Source organism: Balaenoptera physalus (genome assembly GCF_965194825.1).
Source record: "Balaenoptera physalus genome assembly, chromosome: X".
Lineage (NCBI taxonomy): Eukaryota > Metazoa > Chordata > Mammalia > Artiodactyla > Balaenopteridae > Balaenoptera > Balaenoptera physalus.
The window spans coordinates 104,546,764-104,564,352 of record NC_138903.1 but is presented as its reverse complement, the minus strand read 5'-3'; the positions used below and the strand labels follow the sequence as shown (position 1 = coordinate 104,564,352).

Below are 17,589 nucleotides of genomic sequence, written 5' to 3'. Positions count from 1 at the left end.
CAGGCTCCTGGACTTCAGACTATACTACAAAGCTACAGTAATCAAGACAGTATGGTACTGGCACAAAAAAGGAAACATAGATCAATGGAACAGGATAGGAAGCCCAGAGAGAAACCCACGCACCTATGGTCAAGTAATCTATGACAAAGGAGGCAAGGATATACAATGGAGAAAAGACAGTCTCTTCAATAAGTGGTGCTGGGAAAACTGGACAGCTACATGTAAAAGAATGAAATTAGAACACTCCCTAACACCATACACAAAAATAAACTCAAAATGGATTAAAGACCTAAATGTAAGACCGGACACTGTAAAACTCTTAGAGGAAAACACAGGAAGAACACTCTTTGACATAAATCACAGCAAGATCTTTTTTGACCCACCTCCTAGAGTAATGAAAATAAAAACAAAAATAAACAAACGGGACCTAATGAAACTTGAAAGCTTTTGCACAGCAAAGGAAACCATAAACAAGACCAAAAGACAACCCTCAGAATGGGAGAAACTATTTGCAAATGAAGCAACTGACAAGGGATTAATCTCCAAAATATACAGACAGCTCATGCAGCTCAATATCAAAAAAACAAACAGCCCAATCCAAAAATGGGCAGAAGATCTAAACAGACATTTCTCCAAAGAAGATATATAGATTGTCAACAAACAGATGAAAAAATGCTCAACATCACTAATCATTAGAGAAATACAGACCAAAACCACAATGAAGTATCACCTCACACCGGTCAGAATGGCCATCATCAAAAAGTCTACAAACAATAAATGCTGGAGAGCATGTGGAGAAAAGGGAACACTCTTGCACTGTTGGTGGGAATGTAAACTGATACAGCCACTATGGAGAACAGTATGCAGTATGGAGGCTCCTTAAAAAACTAAAAATAGAACTACCATATGACCCAGCAATCCCACTACTGGGCATATACCCTGAGAAAACCATAATTCAAAAAGACACATGCACCCCAATGTTCATTGCAGCACTATTTACCATAGCCAGGTCACAGAAGCAACCTAAATGTCCATCGACAGATGAATGGATAAAGAAGACATGGCACATATATACAGTGGACTATTACTCAGCCATAAAAAGGAACAAAATTGGGTCATTTGTAGAGACGTGGATGGATCTAGAGCCTGTCATACAGAGTGAAGTAAGTCAGAAAGAGAAAAATAAATATCGTATATTAACGTATATACATGGAATCTAGAAAAATGGTACAGATGAACCTGTTTGCAAGGCAGAAATAGAGACACAGACGTAAAGAACAAATGTACGGACACCAAGTGGGGAGGGTGGGGTGGGATGAATTGGGAGACTGGGATTGACATATATACACTATTATGTATAAAACAGATAACTAATGAGAACCTGCTGTATAGCACAGGCAACTCCACTTAATGCTCTGTGGTGACCTAAATGGAAAGGAAATCCAAAAAAGAGGGGATATATGTGTACATACAGCTGATTCACTTCTCTGTACAGCAGAAACTTACACAGCACTGTAAAGCAACTATACTCCAATAAGTAAATAAGTAAATAAAACATGTGCGTACACAGATTTTACCAGAAAAATAAAAATAAACATAAAAAGGTGAATTCTCATGCTTAGGCAGATCCAGAGAGAAACCCAATGACATAAAAAAAAATGCACTCATCAATTTTTAAGCACATGATACCTTATTGTTAACTATAGGCACTACATTGTACCGCAGATCTCTGGAACTTTCTCATCTTGTACTATATATCTGTAACTTTATACCTATTGAACACCAACCCCCTCCCTATATCCCCATCCCCCCAACCCCTGGCAACCACCATCCTTACTTTTGACTATTTTAGATGCCTCATATAAGAGGAATCATGCAGTACTTGTCCTTCTGTGACTGACTTAGTTCACTTAGCATAATGTCTTCTAGGTCCATTCATGTGTCCAAACTCACCAAATTATATATATTAATTATTTACAGTTTTTTACATACCAGTTACACCTCAGTGAAGCTGGAGAAAAAATAACTAAGCCATGGGCTCTACCTTCCAGCAAAACAAAAATGCACTAATCAGAAGTAAGGTAAATAAAGTGAATTTTGAAGTTTCTTAACTATGGTAATACTTGAGATCTTTGAGGTCTTTCTTTAAAATCCTGGGAGAAAAGCAACACATGCAATTCATAATGTAGTACCAATAGCCATCATGTGTTCCATGTTTTTACAATTTAGAAACCATTTTCATAGTCAATACTTCACTGATAAACTGCAGAGAAGGCCATTCTCTCTCGCATCCTCAGCCATCACTTGTTACTTTAAGAAGCAACATTTGAAATTTTCTACTGTCTATAATATTATTGACAGCTAAATCCCCACTGTGTCCACATCCTCTGTAGACGAGGATTACCACAGGGTCCTGCTGGGAGAGCTGGGTCAGGCCGCAAAGGCCCAGCTACGCACAAGATATAAAAGGAGGATTGCCTAGATGCTGGGGTCCCTGCCTTCTGGGGACATATGACCCCAGAGTCCTGCCTCTGCCAGACCATTAGCACCCACACGATGCAGAGCAGTCTCCTTCAGCCTGTCCCAGTGTCATTTTTAGCCCAGGATGGAGGTAATAATGCAGAATCCACAGGTCAGCATTTGATTACTTTGGCCTGGACATCAAACAGCCAGCAGGATGAAGATGAGGTTCATCTCTGAAACTTGATTTGACCATTCTTAAGATAGAAGGGATAAAACTTGCCCCTACCTAGTTCCCAGATATTTGGAGATGATAAATGAAGTACTACAATGACATATTTTAGTTTTTAAGGTGAATTACTTTGAAGTCCTTGGAAAGATCACAGAAGTCTGAGAGATTCTAACTGGCTCAAAATTAAATATCTTCAATCACTTAACAGTTTTACTAGAAATCATACACAACATCTCAAACTAAAGATATGGAAAAGAGAAAAAAGCTTAGGTTTTGATGTTGGGAAGTAGGAGGAAACTTAGTGAGGAAAGTGTCAATCAACAGTAGGAGTATGAAATAGGAAGAGGAAGACATGAAAACGTCAAAGTGAAGAATTGAAATTTTGTTTCTGGGAAAGAAAGGGGGGAATGTAAACAGCAACCATCGAACGATGTTTTCCCATAAAGAAAACACAAAGAAATTTTTAAAAGTGGTTCAATCTGGAATAACTGATAAACAACTAAAAACACATCATAAAGGACATAATGCTTATATGTGTGAAATAAATTTAAATGGCAAACTCCAACCAAAGTGAATGCTGTACCTGAGTCTTAGAAATCTTTTAACCATAATGAGTTTGGCAGTGATTCTAGAAGGTAAGGGGATGTGAGCTGTATCTCAGAACTTTCTATTTGGGTGAGTCTCATCCAGATTCAAGCTAACAAGACCCACACAGAGTATCACAATGAAGCCAAAGGAGAGAAAGGAAAAACTAATCATCCTGCCCCTCTTTCAGATACAGCCTTGCCTAACCCCTACCTCCTTATGTTGCTGCCCCTTCACACTCTTCTAAGCCAACCAGCTAACCAGCCAAGCAGTCACCCTGCAGCTAACTTACTTACATCTGGTCTAGGGCCTACCCTGCAGAAAGATACACACGCCAACTCTTGCACTTTCTCATCAAACACTCCCGCAGCTCCAGTCTGACCTGGAACCTGGGACTAGAGTGACAAAGGTGCCTGACCTGGGGGCAATTCTTATGTTCATATGAGTGTGACTCTCAGGACAGAGCAGAAGTGAGAATGTGTGCTTCATGGTGAGCGACGAGGGAGGACAAGGAAAAGGACTGTACCTGTCAAACAGGTGAGCACTGCCCGTCCTGTCCCCTTTCCTTAGATAAAACAAGTGCTGTCTGTCAGGTTGGAGAGCTGGTTTGGTGTTCACAGTCAGGTCTGTTACAGAATTAGAAAATCAGCATCACTCATACATTCCCTGAGAGTGGGGTGGGAAGTTAAGGGTCAGTTGGTACCCAGGTGATGTAGCAGAGACTGTTAACAGCCACCAAATACACCAGGTATGCTTCTACGTACCCCTTGCAGTTAGATTGGGGCGAAGTGATTAGTTCTTGCCACTGAAATATGTGAAGTGATGTGTGTCAGGGCTGGGATGAGGCAACTAAGGCATACGGGCTTCCAGCTGTCTTTTCCTCTGCCATGGTGCCCTTGGAGGTCACGTGTGCCAGATGGCATGGCTACAAGATTAAACAGAGCCAACCAGTCTGCATCAAACCTTATTTACGTGAGCAACAAATAATCCTGTGTTGTTTATTTGTTACTGCATCAGAGTCTAGCCTATCCTGACTAATACAGGAGCCAAAGTAGCGGCCTATCCCCAATGCCAGAGACTTTAGTGCACTAAGTTTAACCTAGTCACACTCACAAACTCTATGAGGATGATTGGATCTCACATGTTTTCCAAGACTTTCTTCAACAAAACATTGTCTCTGAGGGAGGATGGTTCATCCTAAAACAGTAACTTCAAGTGTAAAGGCCACCTTTCCCAAGACATGTGTCTTCAAAATATCATAAAGCATCCAAAACTCATTCAATGGCTCATGAAATCTCTTCCCAGGCACCTATAACCTCCTGCTGTTTCCCATTTTACTAACATCACTGGACACAAATGCTGGCTTATAGCCTCTATAAACAGAAGTTTCTCATAAATTCAGGTTCCCATAAAAATCAAACAAGAGAAAAGTGAAAAAAGAGCCACCAGTAAGCTTCTCTCTGTCGAGACCATCTCAGTTTCGTGAGGGCCCTGGCTCAATTCACTTTTAAAGTTTGGAATAGGAAAAAAGAGGAGCTTCCCTCACTCACTGTCTCTAAAATGTCTGGATCTCTCTTGGAGAGCCAGTAAGGCCGGCATGAGGTAGGAGGCACATCGCTTTAAAGCTTGAACTGAAAGGGCTGGGGATGCTTCTGGCTGGGCACTCCTCACAAGCTGCTGGAAGCCCTACCTTTCAGAGCACCTACCTACTCAGATGACAAGGACCCCGTATATGACTACTTGTACATGACCAAAACGTGTCTTTAAAAACACGTCTTTCGGGCTTCCCTGGTGGCGCAGTGGTTGAGAATCTGCCTGCCAATGCAGGGGACACGGGTTCGAGCCCTGGTCTGGGAAGATCCCACATGCCGCGGAGCAACTAGGCCCGTGAGCCACAACTACTGAGCCTGCACGTCCGGAGCCTGTGCTCCGCAACAAGAGAGGCCGCGATAGTGAGAGGCCCGCGCACCGCGATGAAGAGTGGCCCCCACTCGCCGCAACTAGAGAAAGCCCTCGCACAGAAACGAAGGCCCAACACAGCCAAAAATAAATAAATAAATAAATTAATTAATTTTAAAAAAAAAAAACAAAAAAAACCCCACGTCTTTCAAAGGCAGGTCACATTATCGGTGTAAGTTTGAGAAATTAAACACATATATTTTTCTCGGGCTGGGACTGGATGGAAATGTTCATGTATTCAACCCCTAAGAGAAGGCCTGCTGGTGGTTAGGGGCTACACAAAAGCCACGGCCTGGGCCCGTGCTCCGCACCCGGAATCTTCTGGCAGGAGAGGATGGTCAGAGAAGTCCTTACTCTCTGACCCAGAAGGCCTCTTCTGAGCATTGCCCAATGCTCCTGTTATACAACATGCAAAATAAATAACCAACCTTAAAAGTCAGGCAGCCAAAACTCTACTCAATAATAAGCCCTTTTACAAGCTGCTTATCACTTGCCAAAATCAGCTCCAGAGGAACACCAGGAACTCTGAATTCTATTGTTCTTATGAACTACTTGGGGAATATAGACAAGCTTCACTGGCTTTATTGGTTTTCTAAGAGACAAAAGACAAAGGTTTTCATCTACCCATACTCTGACCTTGATCTCAAGAATGTAAATATAGCCCCATCCCACCATCTCAGAGAGGTCCCTATTACAAGTGTGAGTTAGAAAGGGGTCCTGGTCTTTTCTTAGAAAACACACCGCTCTCTGCTTTCCCTCTCACCTGATTGTTGGGGTGAGGAAGGGAAGATAAATGCCAACCTTTTCAGAAAATTCACTGGGAGGGAGGGAGAGGGCAGGACAGAGGCATCTGGAATACAGTCTTCTGCCTGCGAGGGCTCTCTGGCTTAACTACAAAAGGAAAGAGGAGTTTTGCTCAAGGAAAACTGTTCAAAACCATTTTTGGTACACTTAGGTTGGCCTGATGATACGTTGTTGTTGGCCCAGAATGGTTTCTCTGGGTTTCCAAATACACGGTGGAGCCTCTCGTTAAGGGGTCTTGTTAAAGAAATTGATGGGAGAAATCTGTTATAAAACTCATTTCTGATGAACCACAAAAGGGATTTTGATACCCATTTGGCATTCTTATTCCAGGATCCTCAACCCACAGATGCAAAGCTCAGGATGTACCTGCTCCAGAAAACCTTACTGCCCTCCCATTTCCCCTCATTGCTCCCTCCCTCCGCCAGGCTCTATACATACTGACTTGTTGCCTTCACTAGCTGAGAGGTTTTCTTAGAGCAGGAAGCAAGCCGTACGCCCCTCTGCATCTCTATTGTCTAGCACAGTCCATGGAACATGGTACGTGTTTATTAAATCATTTAATTAACGATAAGATTAATAATAAATATAGTTAATATCCGAATGTTCAGTAACTGTGTTTAACTTCCAATATTTTTTCTCATTTTCCAGATGAGGAAGCTGAGGCAATGAGGGGTTAAGAAGCTAGTAAGTGGCTAAGCAACGACACAAACTAGGCCATCAGGCTCTAGAACCTTCATTCTTAACCGCTACGTGGAGCAGTACACAGCAATAAATAAGTGAGCTGATGAAAGGGCTATACACATATGAAACCATTAAACATGAACCTGGTTTAGTCACACAAAAATGTATTAAGCACCTAGCACTCTGTGCCAAGCCCAGTGCTAACATAAGGGCATCATCTTATTCCTCAAGGAGAAGAGAGACAAATAACAAAAGCTTACTGAGCACTTACTACAGGCTGGGCACTGTTCTAAGTACTTCACACATATTCTTTCCTCTTCACAAAATCCCTATGAGGGCACTACTACTACTATTATTATTATATTGAGATGAGACAGGTGAGAAACTGAGGCAAAAGGAGATTAAGCAATTTGCAAGAAGCACTATTCAAACCCAAGCAGCCTAGCTCCAGAGCCCGTGCTCTTATCCACTACACTCTGCCGCCTTTTCTGTTTACAACCGCACACAACTCAGCGTAACATGTGCGAGAAGATAGAAAGAGAAAAAGTGGTATAGAAACTCAGGGAAGGAAATGGTTCGTTTTGCCTGAGACGGGGCTCACAGAAGGCTCTGCAGAACAAGTGACACTTGAGCTGGGCCTTGAAGACATGAGAATCGGAAACAAGTTCAAATAAAAACAGGACATGGAGACCAGTAAAACTTGTGTTTTCAAAGCCATCACTACTAAAACACAGAGCTAAGAAGCAAGCCTGGCTCGACAATGGCTTCTGCTGCTGAGGCCACTTCTTGCCAAGGAACAGGGACGTCATTAGTGGAACTGTGACGTGAATTTTTATGTCACTTTTCCCACTTGGTTCAAACTCTACCTAGGGTTTTGTCATGCTCACAGTATCTATAGAAATTTCTTTTCCTCTCCCTTCTCGAGATAATAAGGGATAATAATGTTTCTGGAAGCGGATCTACAGGCCGTCTGCAGTGTAACTGAGGCCAGATCCTTCAAGGTTGGCAAAGGAGGCTGGAATCACCCAGTGGACAAGGGGGATGGCTAGAGCTCATGGCCCCAACCATTTCCACACGTGGAGATACTCTCCCTTTCCCTAACTGCAGAGGGTCTGAGCCCAGTTTTATTAAAGGCTGCCCACGGGTTTCCTTAGAGTTTGTTCCAGTCAAACCTGGCAACTTCCCCTCCCTCAACATCTAGCTTCTCTGAGGATTACTGGCTACTATGCCCAGAAACGCATGTGACTACGGACTAGTGAACTCCCACGACCAGTGAGTACTCCTGGGGCAAACGTTCCATTATTTCTCCCATTCTGAGTTTATTTTCGTGGATGGTGTGAGGGAGTGTTCTAGCGTCATTGGTTTACATGTGGCTGTCCAGCTTTCCCAGCACCACTTGCTGAAGACACTGTCTTTTCCCCATCGTATATTCCTCCCCCCTTTGTTGTAGATTAATTGACTGTAGGTGCGTGGGTTTACCTCTGGGCTCTATTTCTCCCATTCTGATACCTTCTTTTGACCCCCTCTCCCACACACCATTCCAGTTACTGCCTCATCTCCCTCCTCTTCGTGACAGCAAAACTCTTCAAAAGATTTGTCTATATTCCCCGTGTACAATTTTTCTCTTCCCTTTCTCCCTTGAACCCACTCCAATCAAGCTTTTGTCCACTGAAAAGGCTTCTATCCGGGCCACTACTGGCCTCTATGTTGCTAGAGTCCACCGAATATTCTCGGTCCTCATCTTGCTTGGCCAACCAGAAGCACTTCTCACAGCTGATCATCCCCTCTTCCCGGAAGCACCTTCTTCACGCGGCTTCCGGGGCACCATCCTCTTCTGGTTTTCCTTCCATCTTCCTGGCCACTCCTTGTCAGTCCCCTTTGTGGGTTCCTCATTGTCTGCCTAACTTCTGGCTGTGGGAGTTGCCCCAGGGCGGGGTCCGTGGTCCCCTTCTCTTAACTCTCCTCACTCCCAGTGATTTCATCCATCTCACAGCTTTAAATACTATCTAGATGCCTATGACTCAAGAATGTTTATCTCCAGCCCTAACCGCGCCTGTGAGTGCCAGGCTCATACATCCCACAGCTCACTCCTCACCTCCACTTAGATGTCTAACTGGCATCTGAAATTCAACATATCCCAAAGTCAACTTCCGATATACTCCCAACCTTGTCTACCCACAGTCTTTATCACTGCAGTTAGTGGCAACTCCATCCTTCCAGCTGCTCAGGATGAAAACCTTGGCATCGTCTCGAACAGAAACACTGTGTTATACAACTCCAGAGGGCACGAGCCACATTTTATGCAATGCTATTGGTGTTATGTAACATGGTGACCCTGTTTTCCTTGATTCCTCATTCTGATCTGTTAGCAAATCCAATTGGCTCCACCTTCAAGATATACCCCAAAATCCAACAACTTCTCCCAAATTCCACTGTTACCAGCCTGGCTCAAGCTTATCCCCTTAAACATAATGTATTATCCAAAAAACAAGAGTGATCCTTTTAAAACATGTCAGATCACATCATTCTTACTCAAAATCCCCCACTGCTTCCCATCTCACTCATAGTAAAAATCAAAGTTCTTACAATGGCCTTCAAGGCCTTGCATTATTTGTTCTTTTTAGCACTTATCCCTACCTAATATACTACATATTATTATCTATCTAACTTACTTATTATCTGTTGCCCACATATGAAATAAGCTCCATGAGGTCAGAGACTTGGTCAGTCTTGTTCACAGATGAAGCCTCAGCATCTATAACAATATCTGACACAAAGCATATGCTCAGTATATATCTGTAGAAGAAATAAAAGATTGGGAAGAGGGAAATCTTTACACATGGGCCAGAATCATACCAAAACCCAATATAACAAGTGAAATGGCGTTTGGGCCAACTGGTGCTGAGACCAAGTCAAGTCCCAAGAGATGTTATGTGCAGTTCCTACTTCCTACTATTTGTTTTCCCATTGCTTTGATATTTTGCCTGATGAAGTCTCCTTTCTTTTGCCTCTAAAGAAAAAAAAATTGACCTAGCTATAGTAAGGAGCTCCCCCTGGTGGAAGCAGCTCCATTAAAGCAATGGCAAAGAAAGTCATAGAAAACAGGCTTTAAGTTACAAAGGAGATCGCTGGAGACAAAGGAGTGACTCCAGCATTTCACAGGAAAAGTCCTTACTAGAAACAAGAGAAACTAAAGATTAGATTCAAGGTACACGGGGGAACTTATCAACTTATTTTACTGTTGAACTTCTTTTGCATCTGATGATGAGAAAGAAAATATTTAAAGTCGAACAACCTAAGTACCCTTCCCTCAAGGAATTTAAAATCTGGTAGAGGAGGTAAGTCATGAATACAAATAAGTACAGGGGCTTCCCTGGTGGTCCAGTGGTTAAGACTCCACGATTCTACTACAGGAGGCACAGGTTCAATCCCTGGTCGGGGAACTAAGATCCCACATGTCACTCAGCCAAAACAAACAAACAAACAAAATAAACAAATAAGTACAAAGCAATGAGTATAACTGTGAAAGAGTGAATGGGGGCTAAATAAAAGGAATAAACTAAGAGCTATGACTTACCTAGGAAAAAGGATTACTTTAGGCTGAGTAAATCCAGGAAGACAACTTGGAGGAGGTGGTTCTTGAGCTGAGCCTTGAAAAACAGACAAATTTTTATTGAGCGTAAATGTAGGGAAGGGCACATCATGTGGAAACCCAAGTTGACCAACAGGACCCTGTAAAGGTCACAATTTGAGTGACAACACAGAATTCAAACTCTTTCTTAAAAAGAGCAGAGAGGGATTCTCAAGAGAAAACTCCTTGGCAGAGGTAGACACAGCAGGTAAACAAAGAAAGCTCCTTTCCTTGTTTTTCCTTGGGTGAGAGGAACACTATTAAAAACTATAGAAGAAAAAAAAGATAAAATACAATCTCCATGATAAATGGTCCAGCTTCCATGCTAGAGGATTTAGAATCCACAAAACCAATGAAAAAGCCCATATAGACATGCAGGGTCTATTCTGTTCTATACTTTATCTGAAGGTAATGTGCAGAGAACATCCTTTTCAAATGAGGCTGGTCTCCCTTCTATTCCCTCCTGTGCAATGTCCTTCCTGTGGAGACGCCAAAATGCGTGCTGAATCCATCCACCCCTCTCAATTTCCACTGCCATCCCCCTAGTCTGAGCCACCATCATCTCTCCCCTGGTCTAGTGCCACAGTCTCCTGACTGGTCCCCCCACTTATACTCTGGCCCCTCTGTAAGCCACGCTGCACACGGCAGTCAGATCACCTAGGGATATTTGGGGGTGAGGTAAATAACTCATGTTTCATTTTCTTTTTTTTAAATTTATTTTTATTTATTTATTATTTATTTATTTGGCTGTGCCGGGTCTTAGTTGTGGCATGTGGCATCTTCATTGCTGCGTGTGGGATCTGTAGTTGAGGCATGCGAACTCTTAGTTGTGGCATGTGGGATCTAGTCCCTGACCAGGGATCAAACCCGGGCCCCCTGCATTGGGAGCACGGAGTCTTAGCCACTGGACCACCAGGGAAGTCCCTCATGCTTCATTTTCAACTTTTCATTTTGGAAGTACAGACAATGAAAAAAGTGGCAAAATAGCACAAAGAATTCTCATATACCCTTCACTCAGATTCTCCAAATGTTAACATCTTCCATAACCACAGTACAATATTATAAATCAGGAAATTAACATTCATACAACACTATAACCTAATCAACAGACTATATGATTTTCTCCAATTGCCCCAACAATGTCCTTTTTCTAGTCTAGGATCACACCTGTCTCCTTCAGCTCCTTTAATCTGGCATAGTTCACTAGTCTTTTTTTTTTTTTTTTTTTTTTTTGGTCTTTCATTACCATGACACTTTTGAAAAATACTGACTGGTTTCAATTTTGGGTTTGTCTGATGGTTCCTCATGACTCAATTTAGATTATTTGTTTTGGCAAGAATACTACAGATGTGATGTTGTGTCCTTCTCAATGCATCCTACCAAGAGGCACATGGTATCAGTTTGTTCCACAACTATTGATCTTAACTCTGATCATTTGGTTAATGTGGTGTCTGCCAGGTTTCTCCCCAGTGAAGTTACTATTTTGCCCTTCGTAACGAATAAGCATTTTGTGGGGAGATACTTTGAGACTATAAACATGTATACTGTTTTTCATCATACTTTTGTCCATTTTGTGGAGAAAAGGGAACCCTCTTGTGCTGTTGAGTGGGATTGTAAACTGGTGCAGCCACTATGGAAACAGTATGGAGGTGCCTAAAAAATTAAAAATAGAACTGCCATATGATCCAGCAATTTCACTTCTGGGTATTTATGTGAAGAAAACAAAAACTCTAATTTGAAAAGATATATGCACGCCCATGTTCACTGCAGCATTTACAATAGCCAAGATATGGAAGCAATCTAAGTGTCCATCGACAGATGAATGGATAAAGAAGATGTGGTGTATACACACACAGACACACACACACACACACTGGAGTATTACTCAGCCATAAAAAAGAATGAAGTTCTGCCATTTGCAGCAACGTGGATGGACCTAGAGAATATTATGCTAAGTGAAATAAGTCTGACAGAGAAAGACAAATACTGTATGATCTCACTTACATGTAGAATCTAATAAACAAAACGAAAACAGACTCACAGATACAGAAAACAAACAGGTAGTTACCAAAGGGCAGGAGGGTGGTGGGAGCAAAATAGGAGAAGGAAATAAAGAGGAACAAGCTTCCGGTTATAAAATAAATAAGTCACAGAGATGTAATATACAGCATAAGGAATATGGCCCATAACATGTAATAACTTTGTATGGGGACAGATAGTTACTAGACTTATCATGGTGATCATTTCACAATGTATGCAAATGCCAAATCACTCTACGGTACAACTGAAACTAACATAATATTGCATGTCAACTATATTTCAATTTAAAAAAAGGAATTCCAATCTTGTAAGTAACTTAGAGTCATGTGAAATTGGGAATACTGACACATGCTAATAAAGCTCAGAAGAGAATGAAGTTTATAAATTACAACATCAATTTATTAATTTAACTGTAAAGTGGGCATTCTCTCCCCACAGGCTTGCCTACTAAGACAGTTTTCTGGTGAGCCTAGAACAAGGATCCACAAACTTTTCCTTTTAAAGGGCCAGATGGTAAATTTTTTTGATTTTGTGGGTCATATACTCACATCTGTCACAATTACTCAACTCTGCCATTGCGGGGTAAAAGCAATGATAGACAATAAGTAAACAAAGAAGTATGGCTGTGTTCCAATAAGACTTTATTTACAACAATAGACGTCAGGGTTTATAGATCCCTGGCCTAAAATAAGAATAAGAGGAGTAGTAGTTACATGATTCAAATGCTTGATCACATCAGGCTTTTGTAGCCTGATGTGTCCATCAATGGAGGAGATAAACCTGTCTCTGCTATCAGATTAGACACGCTGCTTAGCTGGACACTGCCAACGTCTGCCTCTCTAGTCCTCCTTTTTTAATGCCAGCCACCCTACAAAATTCCCACCCCATCCTAAAGCCTTGAGTATACGAAAGCTCTACTTACCAGTAAAACTCTAAGGGAAATGCCAGCAGGCTCAGTGTACATTCTGCAGCTATTTCACGGAGAAAGCCTTGATCCTTTGTTACCTTCGGGGTGGGGCGGGAGGAAGAACACCCTCCATTCTTACTTGTGTTCCCCTAGAAAAAAAGTGACAGATTTGGCAATATTAATACTTATAAGAGGCACTAGCATGTAAGCTCCATGAAGAGAGAGATTACTTTTTAAATTAGAAAGAATCTCTTATTTTTACAAAAGCAGTGTATGTTTGTTCACTGTGGAAAATTAGAAAACCAAAATTAATAGAAACATTACATTTCTACCACCCAGAAATTACCACCGTTAACAGCTTAGTATACATCCTTCCAGATCTTTTTCTAAGTATATATAATATGTATATGTACTTTCTACCAAAATGAGGTAATGCATGTGCATAATGCTTTCTCTCAATTAACGTTAAGAAGTTTTCATCTCATCTAAGACCCATCCATATTCATAGCCACTTACTTTCCCCCAAAATGTCCTATAAAGCTAGTCTGTTCAAATTAAGACCCAATCTCAGACCACACATTGCAAGCTAAGTCTCTTTTCATTTAGAACAGTATCCTTTTTTCAGGACAGGAATTTTGTTTCCCAATGTATCCTCAATGCCTTTAACAGTTCTCAGTACACAGGAGTAGATCAAATATTTGCGTAATTAAGTAACTAATAAAAAACTTAGGAGATGGGGGGCTTTCACCCTCGAGCTTATCTCATCCACCCACCACCCTTTATCTTCACTTTATAGATAATAAAAATCAAGGCCAGAGAAGTAAAGTGACTTCCCAAGGTCACCCAGCAAGTACATGGCAATTTCTCGGTTTCTTCTGTTAAACCAGGAGTCGGCAAACTTTTTCTGTGAAGGTCAGATAGTAAACATTTTACGCCATATGGGCCAAGAAGCAAAATCGAGGATATTATGTAGGTACTTATATAATGACAGAAAAAAATTTCCATAAATTCTTTACTGATGAAACCCAAAATATAATAATAATTGATTATACGGTTTTGTAATACAGGTCTACCAATGAAAAAATGGAATTGAAGAATAATATTTTGTTTTATTGTGGTTGAAACTTAGTGTTCCCTATCATCAAACTGATTGTAAATGTTCATCTGAAAAAACATTCTTAGCTGCCAGGTCATAGTGTGCCAACCTCTGTCCTATACTATGCTGCTTGTCTGTGATTTGGCTTTTTCTTTGAAAGTTTGAATGAAAATAACATTCTTCCTAATTGACAGCTGTAATTGGATTCTGGCTTATTGAAGTTATATGGTACGAAAATACCAATGAGGAAAACAACTCCTTGGCTGCTCCTTTAAAATGTATATCTTGTCTTACTTCAGTTATTCTGGTACCTAACTGTTGGTAATGCCTGTCTTCTTTCATTTAAATGGTAAGGTAGGTTGCACTGTGACTGTGGCTTTCACGATTAACCATGTGTTAATATTAAATGGGGCTGGGACTTCCCTGGTGGCGCAGTGGTTAAGAATCCGCCTGCCAATGCAGGGGACATGGGTTTGAGCCCTGGTCCGGGAAGACCCCACATGCCACGGAGCAACTAAGCCCGTGCGTCACAACTACTGAGCCTGTGCTCTAGAGCCCGCGAGCCACAACTGCTGAAGCCCGCGCACCTAGAGCCCGTGCTCCACAACAAGAGAAGCCACCGCAATGAGAAGCCCGTGCACTGCAACGAAGAGCAGCTCCCGCTCGCTGCAACTGGAGAAAGCCCGTGTGCAGCAATGAAGACCCAACGCAGCCAAAAATAAATAAACAAATAAATAAATAAATAAATATATTAAATGGGGCTGACCAATTGAGAAATCACTGCAAGTGAGGATGGTGATTGTTCGGCCTGTGTTGGGGCTGATAATTTTTCTTTTAAAATAAAAATATGCTTGCTATTTAAAGATATAGAGATAAATATCCAAAGAGTTAAAAGAACAGAAACTGATTGGTTTGGGGGAAGCAGGGAATGGGGAGGAAAGCTGGGGACTCCTCTTTTTAAAAATAGCCAACCTTGTAGAAGTATTTGACTTTTTAAAACTATGTACATGTGTAATTTTGATAAAAATACACAAAAGAAAACCAAGGCACATTAAAGCGCCTTCTAGAAAAGGCTTTTTTAATACTTTCCTGTACACAAAAACAAACTCAAAATGGCTTAAAGTCTTAAATATAAGATATGACACCATAAGCTCCTAGAAGAGAACATAGGCAAAACATTTTCTGACATAAATCATAGCAATGTTTTCTTAATTCAGTCTCCCAAGGCAAAAGAAATAAAAGCAAAAACAAACAAATGGGATCTAATCAAATTTACAAGCTTTTGCACAGCAAAGGAAACCATAACAAAACAAAAAAGACAATCTACGGACTGGGAGAAAATATTTGCAAACAAAGGCTTAATTTCCAAAATACACAAGCAGCTCATACAACTCAGTATCAAAAAAACAAACAACCCAATCAAAAAAATGGGCAGAAGACCTAAATAGACATTTCTCCAAAGAAGACATATAGATGGCCAACAGGCACATGAAAAGCTGCTCCACATCGCTAATTATCAGAGAAACACAAATCAAAACTACAAAGAGGTATCACCTCACACCGGTCAGAATGGCCATCATCAAAAAATCTACAAATAATAAATGCTGGAGAGGGTGTGGAGAAAAGGGAACCCTCTTGCACTGTTGGTGGGAATGTAAATTGGTGCAGCCACTATGGAGAACAGTATGGAGGTTCCTTAAAAAACTAAAAATAGAATTACCATATGACCCAGTAATCCCACTCCTGGGCATATACCCAGAGAAAACCATATTTCAGAAAGACACATGCACCCCAATGTTCATTGCAGCACTATTTACAATAGCCAGGTCATGGAAGCAACCTAAATGCCCATCAACAGACGAATGGATAAAGAAGATGTGGTACATATACACAATGGAATATTACTCAGCCATAAGAAAGAATGAAACATTGCCATTTGCAGCAACATGGATGGACCTAGAGAATACCATACTAAGTGAAGTAAGTCAAACAGGGAAAGACAAATATTACATGATATCACATATATGAAATCTAAAAAAAATGATACAAATGATACAAAACAGAAACAGACTCACAGACATAGAAAACAAACTTATGGTTACCAAAGGGGAAAGGGGGGGAGGGATAAATTAGGAGTTTGGGATTAACAGATACATACTACTACCTATAAAATAGATAAACAACAAGGACTTACTGTATAGAACACGGAACTGTATTCAATATCTTGTAATAACCTATATTGGAAAAGAATTTGAAAAATATATAACTGAATCACCTTGCTGTACACCTGAAACTAACATAATATTGTAAATCAACTATACTTCAATTTAGAAAAGAATACTTTCCTCCATCCTACCCCCCAGACTAGGTTAGGTGTCCCTCGTCTCTGCTGCCCATAGCATCCCTTGCTCAGCTCCATCAGAACACTTAACACACTGTACTGTAATTATCTGTATCTCTACCTGTCTCCCTGAAGGAACTGTATATGAGCTCCTTGCAAGGAGGGACCATGTATTATTTATTTCAGCTCCTAGATTAAAATATTAAAATAGGTATTCATTAAAGTGAAGTGAAACTAGCTAAATACCACTCAAGTCAGGCAAATTAACATCACAATGAGATGCCAAACAAAAAGACAAAACAAGTGTTGGTGCGTATGTGGAGAAATTGGAACCTTCATACATTTACCGACGGGAATATTAAATGGTGCAGCCACTTTAGAAAACAGTCTGGAAATTCCTAAAGAAGTTCAACATGCAGTCACCTTATGACCCAGAAGTCCCACTCCCAGACCAGGGAACAAGTGAACATGGTCCTTGCCCTTTCCAGTGCAGAGACAGAGAATGAACCCAAGCTTATAGGGCAGTGTGTTAAGTGTTATGACAGAGGTCTGCTAAGGGCACTACGGCAGCACCCGAGCAGGGCAGTGAAATCAAGAGAATTGAAAACATATGTCCTCACAAATGTTCACAATAGGATTACCCATGATAACCAAAAAGTGGAAATAAATGTCCATCAACCGATAGATGGATAAACAAATGCGGTATACCCATTCCATGGAATGTTATTCTGCCATAAAAAGCAATGAGGTACTGATACATGCTACAGCATGGATGAACCTGGAAAACATCATGCTAAGTGAAAGAAGCCATTCACAAAAGACCACATATTGTATGATTCCATTCACATGAACT

At 41.0% G+C, this 17,589-nt stretch overlaps 1 long non-coding RNA gene across 4 annotated transcripts in view; it reads right to left on the bottom strand.

Moving 5' to 3' along the window:
• LOC309652097 overlaps positions 1 to 17,589 on the bottom strand; it is a 97,223-nt gene that overhangs the window by 68,864 nt on the left and 10,770 nt on the right. For 2 of the 4 annotated variants that reach the window (XR_014258568.1, XR_014258569.1), the window contains exons 2-4: positions 13,315 to 13,448; positions 10,299 to 10,371; positions 9,394 to 9,517 (exon numbers count right to left, since the gene is read on the bottom strand). This is a non-coding gene — a long non-coding RNA (uncharacterized lncRNA). Of the gene's footprint in view, positions 1 to 9,393; positions 9,518 to 10,298; positions 10,454 to 13,314; positions 13,449 to 17,589 lie in introns of all 4 variants that reach the window. The other 2 variants (XR_014258566.1, XR_014258567.1) reach the window with 1 other exon arrangement.